The 12483-nt window shown below is 45.7% G+C and overlaps 1 protein-coding gene across 2 annotated transcripts in view; it reads left to right on the plus strand.

Annotated features, from left to right (window-relative positions):
• The window catches only part of LOC121279427 (nucleolar protein 4-like), a 546201-nt gene that overhangs the window by 187328 nt on the left and 346390 nt on the right, over positions 1–12483 (plus strand). The gene's annotated exons all lie outside the window — the stretch shown is intronic.

Genomic DNA, 12483 nt, shown 5'->3' on the forward strand with positions numbered 1-12483 from the left:
TGCTCAAGTCTCTGAAGTAGTATTTGAACTCACAACTGCTGACTTAGAGGTCTGAGTATTGCCACTGAGCTATTGACCCTTCAAGTGTAGCCCCATCTTTTGCTGCACAGACTAATGAAATCTGGGAAATACAAAGGATGCTGCTTATCAAGAGCCTGATGTAAAGATTCTTGTATATGTATGCACCTTCCTTAAAGCAGTGGTTTGGTCTGGATTTTGTCAGTCAGTGGTGAAGGAATGGCAGTCACCATCATTATCCTCTTGGCCACCAACAAAGCTTTTGCAGGCTTTTGAGCGAAACTTGCTCTGATCTACTGTGCATCTTATACAAGGGATTTGCGGCACCTGTGAGTGGGGCAAGAAACAGTGAGGCTCTTCAGTCAATAAGATTGATAACTTTTACTGACACATACAAGTCTCAAAATGCAAGGTTGTGCAATTCGTGGCATGCCTGCACCTATTCAGATCAGGTGTGTAAGATGTACAACTTGTTTACCCCCTCATCTGAATGATTTCAGAAGAAGTTCTTGTTCTTCCAGCACTGGTCTTCTCAATGCTCTCGCACGCTCTACACACAGCAGGGCATGCCAGCAGCACTGTTAAAAACCATGTGTATAGGTAGCCTGCTTTTTCCTAAAGGTAGCCTAACTATTAAATGGAAGGTGGTAGAAAAGAATGTTGCAAAGGAAATGCTTGCAAATTGAACACCAGGGCAGACAGATTGACAGCTGCAGCACTGGAGGCTTTAGTAGTGCAGGTGGGCATGAGGAGAGATGTCATGGTCCCACCATGGTCAGGAGGTCCTCTAAGACCACCCACATAAAGGATTGGGAGCAGGTGGCCAGGAATCTCAATTCTCAGAGTCCGGAGCAAGGACCCTCAGAAGTGCCATAAGAAATCAAATAACCTCACTTGATGTCACCTACACACCACAATCAACCTCTCATGCTGTTCAATGTATCATACCCACATCATTCACTTCCTGGCACTCAGTAGTCACACCTAACTTCCAGATATTCTTCCTCACCCTTTCACATCTGCCATTGCTGCCAGCCTCACACCCATCTCTCGCTGCCTCCTCATACCTACTTATGATTCTTTGCATCCTGGGCTGTCTGCGATGTGGCCTGCATCATCCAATATCCCTGAGAACACTGAGGATGACTCCATCTTCCAATCTTATGTTCCTTCTAAATTCCGGTACATCCTCTTGTTGCAATCTGGCATGATGAGTAAGCTGAGGATGGTGTGACCAAGGACTTCTTACTTCCTATCCCATTCTTCTTCCCTCACAGCTGCCTTCTGCTTCTGAGTTCCTGCTTTCAGGCACCCAAGAACTGCAGCCTGTACAGCACAGCAGCCCAGAGAGGAAGAGAGAGTAACAGAGCAGCACTGATGAAGAGGTCACGTCACTTGATCTGATGCTCGCAGCCACCAGGTCAGACCCTGGCACTGCACTTACCTTGGAGGCTAGCCTAGAGTTAGGATCGGCACATGGTGAGTCACTGGACACCAGTGGACTGCAAACAGATCAGGAGTAAAAGGTGGTTCGTTTGCCAGCTCACTGGAGTCGGGGGTTGAGGAGAGAGGGTGGGTGAGGTGGTAGACAAGTACTGCTGTAGAAAACCCTATGGGGCAGCTTGCAGGAGGGTGCTAAATGGGCATGAGCACTAGTATTACACACTGGAGAGCGTCCTGTCACTGTCGAGGAGCATTGAGAAGTTCTACAGCAATTTGGCAGAGGGCCCTCTCAGCAGACTTTGCTTCATCTCCCTGCCATGTTACAGACCCAGAGGCACTGTCCCTGCTGCCCCCTTACCTGTTGCCGTCTATAGATGGATGTGAAGCTTCAGGAAGTGGGAAAGAGGCGGGTAGGGGGTCATAACTGTGCAGGCTGGCTAAATATCAGCTTCCTGACAGTGGGATAAAAATTGGGAATTAAGTTGCCAGCAGATTAAAGGTGGATCGCACTTCCTGATGGCAAGCAACGGAAACCTGTTTTTAATGCATTACAATATGTCATGTATACTAATTAAAACACATGGTCGCCAAATTAAATTGTACCTTTGAAATTTAGCTGACAGCAAACAAGAAACACGTGCCTTCAGATTCATGATTGGTTAAAGGTGACACTTGGCAGGCAAGGTAGTCTTCCTGATGGATTTGGAGTGAGTAGGAGCTGCTTTTCTTGCATGGGGAACTTTGTTGGGACCAGCGGAGAGGAGGTTGAGCTGTTGCATTTAGCTCGGCCGGTAGCTGTCCAGGGAGGTTGGGGCATGGCTATCCAAGGGAAAGAGGTCGGGTCATGGCGGCCCTGAGAAGGGTGGGACATGGCTGTCCAAGGGAAAGAGATCGGGTCATGGCGGCCCTAAGAAGGGTGGGACATGGCTGTCCAAGGGAGGAGGTATGGTCATGGTGATCCTAAGAAGGAACACGGAGAGAGAGGGAGGGAGTTGGATGACAAAGGAACACAGGGGAGAGAGGGAGGGAGTTGGATGACAAAGGGTAAGACAATTTCTACTGAAAGCAGCTCAAGCATGATAGAGGGGAGGTCAAGGGTGATTGAAAGCAGGTCAATGGTTAGGTTGGGGGAGTCAAGGGTAACTGAGGGCAGGTCAAGGGTGATAGAGGGAGGGATGAGGATGATAGTTGGCCAGTTGACGGTGATGGAGGCAGGTCCAGGAAGCCAGGGGCAACTCAGTGGGGGTAGCTCTAGGTTGACAGGCAGTTGATCAAAGGTGATGGTGGGTGGCTTGAAGGTCACAGAAAGCAGGGCTAAGGTGATGGAGGGAAGGTTGAAGGTGATGGAGGGAAGGTAAAAGATGATTGAGGGAGGTTACAGGGTGAAGGCTTGCAGCTCCAATGTCAGATTAGGAGTGTTGAGGGACATAGCTGTGACAGACGGAAGAGGTGGGGTGACAGGGAGATGGTGGCGTAGTGGTAATATCACTGGACAAGTAATCTGGAGGTCAGGCTAATGTTCTGGAGGCACAAGTTCAAACTCCACCGTGGCAGTTGGAGGAATTTAAATTCAATTCATAAAATCTGGAATTGAATACTAATCTCAGTAATGGTGACCATAAAATCATTGTTGATTGTTGTAAAAACCCATCTGGTTCACTAATGTCCTTTTAGAGAAAGAGATCTGCCATCCTTACCTGGTCTGGTCTACATGTGACTTCAGACACTGCAATTTGGTTGACTCTTAACTGCCCCCTGAAATGACCTACCAAGTGACTCAGTTTAAGGGTAATTAGGGATGGGCTATAAATGCTGGCCTTGCCAGCGATGCCAATATCCTGGAAGAAGAAATATTTTTTAAAACAGCCAGAGACCAGGTCAAGGAGGGATTTACCCACTGTGGGGTGGTTGGAGACCAGGATGTGGTCAATGAACAGCTTTGGGGTTCCCATTGGCCCACCATCCTCAAGTCAGGAAGGAGGACCAAATAGACTGTGCTGACCAGTTTTTTGCCTGCCTTTAGGCAGACAGGGTTGATTTTGTGCACCCAGCACTTTTTGATGTTGTGGAGGAGAAGATGAGCTAGCAGAGGAAAGCCCAGGAGCAGCAACAGCCAGAAGGACAACAAGGGGTGGTGACAGAAGGCCAGGCAGCTCAGGATACTAATAACCATGGGCCAGTGTGATGCCAAGCAATGGCACAGAGCTGAATATACCTCAAATGGAGTAACTATCTGCAAATGTCAGAGAGTCAGTGTCAAAGATAACTAAGGATGTCATTGCAATCAGTCACCGATCTTCTTGCAGGAAGACCTATGGTCCTGTGGAATGGGAGGCAATTCTATGCTAGTAACCTTAAAAGTCACTGTGGCCTTGAATTTCTATGCCACCGGATCGTTTCAGAGCTGCACGACGGACTTGTGTGGCATCTCCCAGTCAGCCACACACTGATGCATAAGGAAGTTCACCAATGTTTAAAAGGGCTGGTGATTTTGTGGTTCACCGTAAACCTTTGGCGCCAGACAGCCAGAGCTGTTGGATTCGGCTCCAAAGCTGGATTTTCACAAGTACAAAGTTCAATTGATTGCACACTTGTGGTGCTAAGAGCTCTCTGGGAACAGCCAGTAGCATTCGTAAACTGAAAGGGCTTTCATTCCTTCAATGTGCAGCTGGTTTGTGATCACCAAAAAGAAACCCTGCAGGTGTGTGCTCGCTTCCCAGGGAGCTCTTATGATTTGCACATACCCAGTCACTCTCAATTGCGCAGCTGTTTGCTCCCCCTGTGCAACTGCAGGGTTGGCTCCTCGATGACAGGAGGATATTCTCAGAAGACCTAGCTCATGACACCTGTGCGGAGCCCAAGAGAGGAGAAGTACAATGTCTCCTATGCCTCAAAAAAGAACAGCAGTAGAATGGACCATAGGACTGCTGAAGTCGAGAATCTGCTACTTGGACCACTCAGGTTGAGTGCTGCAGTACACACTACAGAGAGTTTCTCGGATCATTGTGGTCTGCTGCGCTCTACATAACCTGGTGCAGCAAAGAAGTGAGGAACCGCCAGTTGGGAGGTGGAAGAGCCAAATTCTTCCTCAGACAAGGATGAAGGGAAGAATCAGAATCACCTGTGGTGATGCATGGTGCTGCTCCAGCTACAGATGCCAAGGCAATGGAGCAACACACCAGACAAACCTTGCGAGGCCCTCACTGCACACCGATTTCAGGCAGAGTAATCTCTTGCCTCAAGAAAAGTTGTGGTGGAATTGAAACCACATCTAGCACATTCCTTCCAGACCAAGCTACAGGTTTGAGACCTCTGGCACCTAGAAGGGAAAAGGCTTCATTTTCTTGGCCTAAACAAGCTCATATGCATGCTCCCATCAAAGCTTCACACACTTTTGACTTGCAAGGAGGTTGCACATGACTCTGTCACCAATGCTTTAATCCTGGCAAAGTCTGGCTAAGAACTCTATGTATTCACCTGCTAAATATGCCTCCGCTGCACCTGAAGATGCTGCTGAGACAACAGCTTCTGAGTGGTGTAGGGGGCTGACTCTTTTGCAGCATTGGACCCAGTTTTACTCATATACCCCCATGCGTGCTCACCTCCGCTGCAATCTCCACCCAGGTTACCTTGTTCAGGCAGAAGGTTCTCCAGCTGTGATTGCTGGGAAACAGGACCACCCACTGTTCCTGGTTAGCTGGAGGAGAACCTGCTTGGGGGCATCGCTAACCCCTGGGGCCACTTGTTCCCTATGTTAAGCGATTACTTAAAAACAGCAGATGATTGTAGCAGCAGTTGCAGCTTTGTAGAAAGAAGGGGAGGGGTGTTGGTTAGATTAGTAGGTGATTGTGGTTGTAGCTTTGCGAGGCAGAGTGGGTGGGTGCATGGTTCCAATCAGCAGGTGGTTGCAACAGAAATTGCAGATTTGCAGGGGGTTCAGACCAGCAGTTTCCAGCAGTAGTTGAACTTTTAAAAAGTCCACTCACAGCCAGACTGATGCTGCTGCATTGCAGGTATGCCTGTCCGAGTGCCTTTTAAATATGGTGCTTGGACCTCTGTGTCGAGGTAATAATGGGGTTGTCTAATTCCTGCCCGCTCCCACCGCATGATTGCCTGGGCCCTTTGACCCTGAATATCTAATTGGCTGGCCGCCATGTTATTGCATGTGATGAGCTTTCCTACCTCCGAGCAGAGGTTCCATGCACTTCTGGTCCCGCGTTGGGATGTTTGGCGCAACTACAGGATTCTGCCCTTTGTGTAGACAGGCCAACCCTGTGAGGATGCAACAAGACTTCCTGGCAAATGGGTGAAAACACCTCCAAAAACACACCAGAGTACTGTCAGACAATCTATTGCCAGGCCAATTTGCTGCCTCAGGCTTCTTTTTTCAGAAGTTGCCAAGACCAGTGGTGTACAAATTTAAAATCGTAGCATCACATTATCTGGTTAGACTGTATCATGTTCGGATAGCACCAATTCAATGTGTTCGGGCCAAGCAAGGGACAAAGCTGACTTGGAGCAGCAAAGTAGGCTTTTGTAACACCACTAGAAATGGCGCCACACAGACGAATGTCTCACCTGCAAAGTCTAAATCAGGAAATGTAAAATAGGAAGTATAAACTCAATTTCAATCATATACAGAAAGGAAAATAAAGCTTGAGAAAGAAAGGTGGGATTAAGAGGAAGAGCAACAAAAGAGACAAGCAGAAAAAGTTAAAAATCATATTTTTTTATTCTCCCATGCAATTAACTTCTTAAGGAATAAGACTCCACACTAATAAAATTAAATTTCCAGGGCTAAAGAGATTTTTATCTAGTAATTATCGCTGATCATGCAAACAAAAATTCAATTGCTTCTGAATGCAACAGCCTTAATTTTTTTCTGGGGCATTTAGTGCGTAACTAATGGATAAGTAACTTCACACTATTGCATGTATGCTGAGGTTATCAGTGGTGTTCTGTTATAGTGCAGCCTGTGAAGGAACAGGGTAACTCAGACTGCAACCTTTGGATTTCTGTGTTTAACTGCACATGTTCATATTTGGAAGCTGATGTCTGATTTACCCGATAGTAACGGCCAGTGCTGACAGTCTCATCATCAATGTTCGCTCCAAGCTGCATGACTGTGCAGCAAGCTGGAAATTCTTGCACAGGCCAAGCACAAGTTGACTCTTTTAAGTTACTGCTTGAGCAAGGCCAAGCAAAAATATTTAAAGGGCCTGTGCATTTATATGCAAAGGCTGTGCACAAGTAAAACACAGTAGAGGGAATTTTGCTCACCATTATTATTTACACAAAAGGTGGGCCAATATTTTTATTTTAAGGCAATTTGCCATGCTTCCATCATTAGCTCCGAACAAAAAAAATGCAACATTGGGTTCTACAGGGGCACTCACTGCAACCATTGAACATGATTACTCTGTGTCAATTGTGAAAAGCAATGGAGCACATACGTAAGGGGGTGTATGCCTCCACCAAAGTCAGCAATAAACACACCATTGACATAATGCTACAAAGAATAACTACATGATACAGTTCCAATGTAAAAGTTAAGTAGTTGACTGAACCAATCATGAAACAATATTCAACTTACACCGTACCATCATTTCTAAATGCAGTCTTTACTATAAAAACCAGGTTAAAAATAAGTTAACAATTTATTTTGGAAGCGCATACATTTGTGATACTGACTTTTCCTTCAGGTTTATGATTTGAGGTTCTCCATTTTATAAACTAGGAATACAGGATGGGTGTCTCAAAACCAGCAACCTCGGGATCAAGTCTGTGCGGATTTCAGATCTTGCCAGTTTTGGGAAGAAGTTCCCGAGGCATTTCACAGTACCTGTGGTGTAATTAAGTAAAGATTGACAGTAATCACGTCTAAGTACTGAAGCTGGATAGTGCTTTGCTAATACCATAATTTACAAACTGCGTTCACTTCGGGTCATTGGAGCACTTGAGGAGCACTCAAGATGGAAGTTGTGCAGGGAAGTGCAACTCCCTGAACTTTTCCAAACTGGGTGAGGTGCGGTCAAGGATTGCTCCAACCACTTGGAGTGTGGGAAATGACAGGCACGCAAAGCAGATAACTACTCGGCATGCCACTGTGCCATTATATCAAATCCCTGAACAATCCAATAAGTTTTTTCACTCATTTAATAGCACTTAAAATTCTTGCATGGCCTGCTTAAAAAAAGGTCCAGTTTTCGGACACCACTAGTCTTTGGAAAGCTGGATTTTAGGTAATCTACATGTAATATAATTTCAAGAGTAGTGTGCAATTGAACTGAATGCAGATGCTTATGTTTTAGTTTGAGAATCTAGTAAGTTAAATAAGAATTAGGAACAGGTGTTAGCAATTTAGCTCTTCAAGCCTGTTCTGCCATTCAACATGATCATACCTGATGCTTATATAGTATGGAGATCCTTTTTATGTGTGCTATATCTGGTCATTGACACCCAACCATTACTTAGAAAGAGAGAAGTACTGCTGTATGCAAATGATATAGTATTGTTAGGATTTGTATTTTGGGTAAGGGAAGGGGTGGGTTGCAACAATTGATGTGATATGGATAAGTATGATTCTGGCCTTTGGTCAACTGCCGTTTGAGAGATCGGAGTTGAGAAAGAAGGAATGGAGAGTGGATACAGGGGTTGAGCAAGAAAGTGATGGCTAGGAGAGGTGGTAACGGCAAGCTGAATTAAATGGAATGCAAAATTCGAAAAGAATGTTATCAATAGCCTAGCAGGAGTGATTAGGGAAAATGTGCTGTGCAACGGTAGTTTTATCTTAATAATATTTCTGTGAGGTAAACAGAGTTAGAGTTTAAATTGCGAGAGTTTGATTGTGTGAATTCAGGCTAAAATGTCTTCATTTTTAGTAATATGCAGAGGAATAAAAGTGCTGTGTGATTTGTGGAACATCATGAATTTTCAGTTTATCCAAGGGATAATTTAAAGTAAGTGGTGGAAAATTAAGCCTCTGAAGCACAGGATCTCCCATGTTTTAAGAGTAACAGGTGATGTGCAGCATCGGGGAGGATGAGAAGTTTTTGGATTGTACTCATGAGACAGTGCAAGACGCAGGAGAAGTGTAGAAAGAGAGAAGTGGTTTATCATCAGCAGGAGCAGAAACAGGACACAGGATTTACAGGCGTTGGGAATACCAGTTACTGGAACTGTCCAATCGATGCCTAGGCCCTGAATTTTCTGGACTTTTTCCATGATTCTTTGGAGCTTGAATGGTGTTTGACATTTACAAATTTAAGGCAGTTTAAATCCCAATTAAGCCGTGCTGCCTTTTCCGTTTGGGTCTGGGCCCTCTGACAAGTGTTTATCCTGTGCTGCTGGGAGCTCCTTAGTATTTGTGACTTGAAATGGCATTGGAATTCCCAAATCCTGTGATTACTGCACCATTGCACCAAGGGTTATTCACAATGAGATTAAAGAGGCATATCTGTTACTAGCCTAAACTAATAGTGATGGAAGCTCTTCACTTTGGAGCCTAGAGAAGCTTCTGAAAGTGATTGCTAGACATATTATAAAGCTTTTGGAGCAAACACTTTTGCTGCACTCCTGAAGAGAACTGACTCTGTCTCTGACAGCCCAAAGACTTATGAGACTACCAGGAAAATTATTCACTCTAACAAGGTAAGAAGTTCTGAATTATGGGATTCCCAGTGGCCCTCCCTTGTATGCTATTTTAATAGAAGGTAAACATTATAGGATGAAGATAACGAGGACGAGGCAACATTTGAAGAGGATATTTCCTCCTCCCCCATAAAAAGAATTTGCCAACCACACAGTTCCTTAGTGAGAAGCTTCCTCTGGGAAGAATGCTCGCTACCAAAGCGCTGTTTTGCTGTACCTTGTACTATCTTCTGCACAGAGACCTGCAAAAATCAACTGCCTAGACAATTCTGCCTGTGACAGTGAAAATTTTACCAAATTCAAATATCAAATTCTATACCATTGATCCATTTCAAGTATCTGAAGGCAACCTGCATAATATTATTCTGGGTTCTGTTTGAGGCTACATTCATCTAGGCACTTTGAAAAACAAGGGAATTAATTCATTTTGGCATAATAAAGCCATTGAGTTGTCCGAACTAGGTGGTGCTCATGCAACATTGCAAACCCCTAGGGCAAAACTTTTACCTTGGCGGGCAGGTGTGTGCCTGACCTACTCGAGCATATAATGATGCACATTATTGGCGTCCCGACGTCAGTGTGCAGTCATGTGATATTTTGGTCGATGGGTGCGGGAATTGGCAGCGCGCCCACTGACAATTAAAAGGCCTGTTAAGGGCATTAAAGTCTCAATTAACTTAAATTTTTTGCTGCCTGTCCTGCTTACATCCAAGAGGCCTTTGCACTCTTTGGGAAACCTCATTCACAGATGGGATGAGGTTTCCAAAAGCAAATAAAAATAAAATAAAAATTTTACAATTTAATAACATTAATGACAGGACAGGGTCACATGAGGGGACATGTTTTATAACATTTTTCAATTCTTTATTTTTTTTGAAAACTCTTCATCTCCCTGAGGCAGCTCCGTGCCTCAGGGAGATTCTCAAGCATGCATGAGTGAAGTTCACGCTCGCCCTGCCCTGCTTGCCACACCCCCCCCACCACATTCTACACAGGCAGTGCTGAGCACTGCCGCTCGCATTTCATGCTGGGCAAGCCTTTATTGGCCTGCCAGTATGAAATCGCCTTCCAGCCTCAATCACAGGCAGTGGTCGGCTTCCCACCCGCCCCTGCCGAGCCCGCCCAACAAGGGCTACGTTCTGCCCCTAAAGTTTTGAGTAGAAAGAACTTTCTTTTGTTGATCATATAGATTATGGGTGACCAAATGCAAAGAATCCTCATTTACTAGAAGTTGCCATGATGCAGTTATTCTAAGGAATTCTGCTCTTCTTGATATTTTCAAGGAAAATTGTGAAGTAACCAGATGGTGACAAGATGAACTATAGATCATGACTCCTCTGCGTGTTTCAAGAAAAGCAGCTGAGGGATGCCACTAGACTACAAGAGAACTATCGGGGTCCCTGAAGAGTGTTTTTGATGTCTTTTAAATTTGCTCCTGAATGGGTATCTTACACAGCAGTCATTTGTTGTACCCTGCACAGTTTGAAGTCCAAAAAGCTTGGAATATGGAGACTCTTGAGGAGATAGAGGCACATGGAAAGAGCACCGGGAAGACCGACATTCAGAGGACTTCTCAGTAATGGCTGCAGGGGGAATCAGAACTCGAATAATTAATGAAGGATTGCTCTTTGTTTCAGTTTTCCCTTGCCACCGCTGTCATTAATCTATTACCCTCCAAATTCAAATCTTTTAATACACATTTTGGAACTTAACACCACATAACCCTTCTGGCCTTACCAGACTCTGCAGTTCCAAACATATTGCATGAATTACTGGGCATTAAATGTGTGTAACTATTCATTTGCATGATGCTTTGAGAATATAGACTGGATGCCTGGTGTGTGCCATTCCCTGAGAAATGGTACCATTGTGCAGGTTTGCTCCACTTTGCACCTTCTGGTGGGCCCTGTATCTGGCCTCTACTGATGGGTCCATGGTACAGAATAAAAATTGGGAGTAGTTGATTTAACTTCATGCCTTTTTGAGGTAATTGAACCTCTTTATGTACTGTATGTCAGTCCTTGGAGTGGCGCAGATTTCACTGATTGCTTCATCTCCTTTCATATGGCTTGAAGCATGCTCTTCTCGGGTTACCTGCCCTGAATGGTCTCTGTAGTGCAGAAGGAACATATCTTGTAAATTTTAAAAATACAGAGTTCTATATTGTGGTGGTTTCTTAATATAATCAATGGTAATGGTAATCTGCCCCTTTTGTTATTAGGGGATAAGTGACATAAAATACATGGGGACGTAACTTCCGACTAGCATCAGCAAGTGCTGGCTTGCAGAAATTAGCAGAAATAAATGCACACTTACTGGGTCTTGAAAATTATGTTGCCATTTCCGTTCGCCAGAGCTGCTTGGGGCCTGCATTGAAAGACTCCTTGCAGGTCCCAGCAAAGTGTAAATACAGTGTATTCAAGGGGGCCAAGCCCCCTTTTTTACAGCACTTGCTGCCTTAAGCAGGAAAGTTTAAAGGGCCAGGGAAATTGACAGGCCAAGGGAAGGTAAGTGTCTAAGTTCTTGGTTGGGGGGCAGGTTAAGGGTGGATGAGGGGATTGGGGGTGGATGAGGGGGTTGGGGGTGGTCGGGGGGCTGGGGGTGTTCAGGGGTGTGTTGGGGGCATTCAGGCGGGTGCTGAAGATGTTTGGGGGGGTTTAAGGGTGTTTGGAGGGGTGTTCGTGGGTATTGGGAGTGTTCAGGGGAGGTTGGGGGTGTTCAGGGGGGTTGGAGGTGTTCAAGAAAGGTGTTGGAGTGTTTGAGGGGAGTTTTGGGGTGTTCAGGGGGGTTGGGGGTGTTCGGGGGTTGGGGGTGCTCAGGAAGGGGATTTGGGGGTGCTAGGGGAGGTTGGGGGTGACGGGACTTGGGGTTGGGTGTGTTCAGGGGAAGTTGGGGGTGTTTGGGGGGTTGGGGGTGGCTGGGAGGTGTTCTGGGGTGGTGGAGGTTGGGGGGTTGTGGTTCCTGGATTGGGAGGGTGGTGGGGATGTGGCGGGGGTCTGAGGTTGGGTGGAGAGGTGGTCTGAGGTCAGGTGTGGGATCCGATCCTCGTTGGGGGGGTGGTGAGATTGGTGTGGGAATGAGGTAGGGTTGTTGGAGGTTGGGGGTTGGGGGAGATGCGGGGGCATCCCATGGGGTTGGTCTGGGTCTTTACAAAAGTTACCCTGAAGTTAGAAGGAGTTTTAATTCTTTTAACTATTTCTGGGTAACTATTGGTATATAACCCTGGCGAAACCATCGAAGCTTGTGATTTAAATTGCATTTTTGGATGATTCCCAGCGCAATTGTCCAGAGGAAGTTAGCACTTATGGACAATTGCTGTGCAAACCCATGCTTGGGAACTTGCCAGAGGGATTCCCCAGCGCATCTTTGGGG

The sequence above is a fragment of the Carcharodon carcharias genome, chromosome 6, assembly GCF_017639515.1.
Source record: "Carcharodon carcharias isolate sCarCar2 chromosome 6, sCarCar2.pri, whole genome shotgun sequence".
Lineage (NCBI taxonomy): Eukaryota > Metazoa > Chordata > Chondrichthyes > Lamniformes > Lamnidae > Carcharodon > Carcharodon carcharias.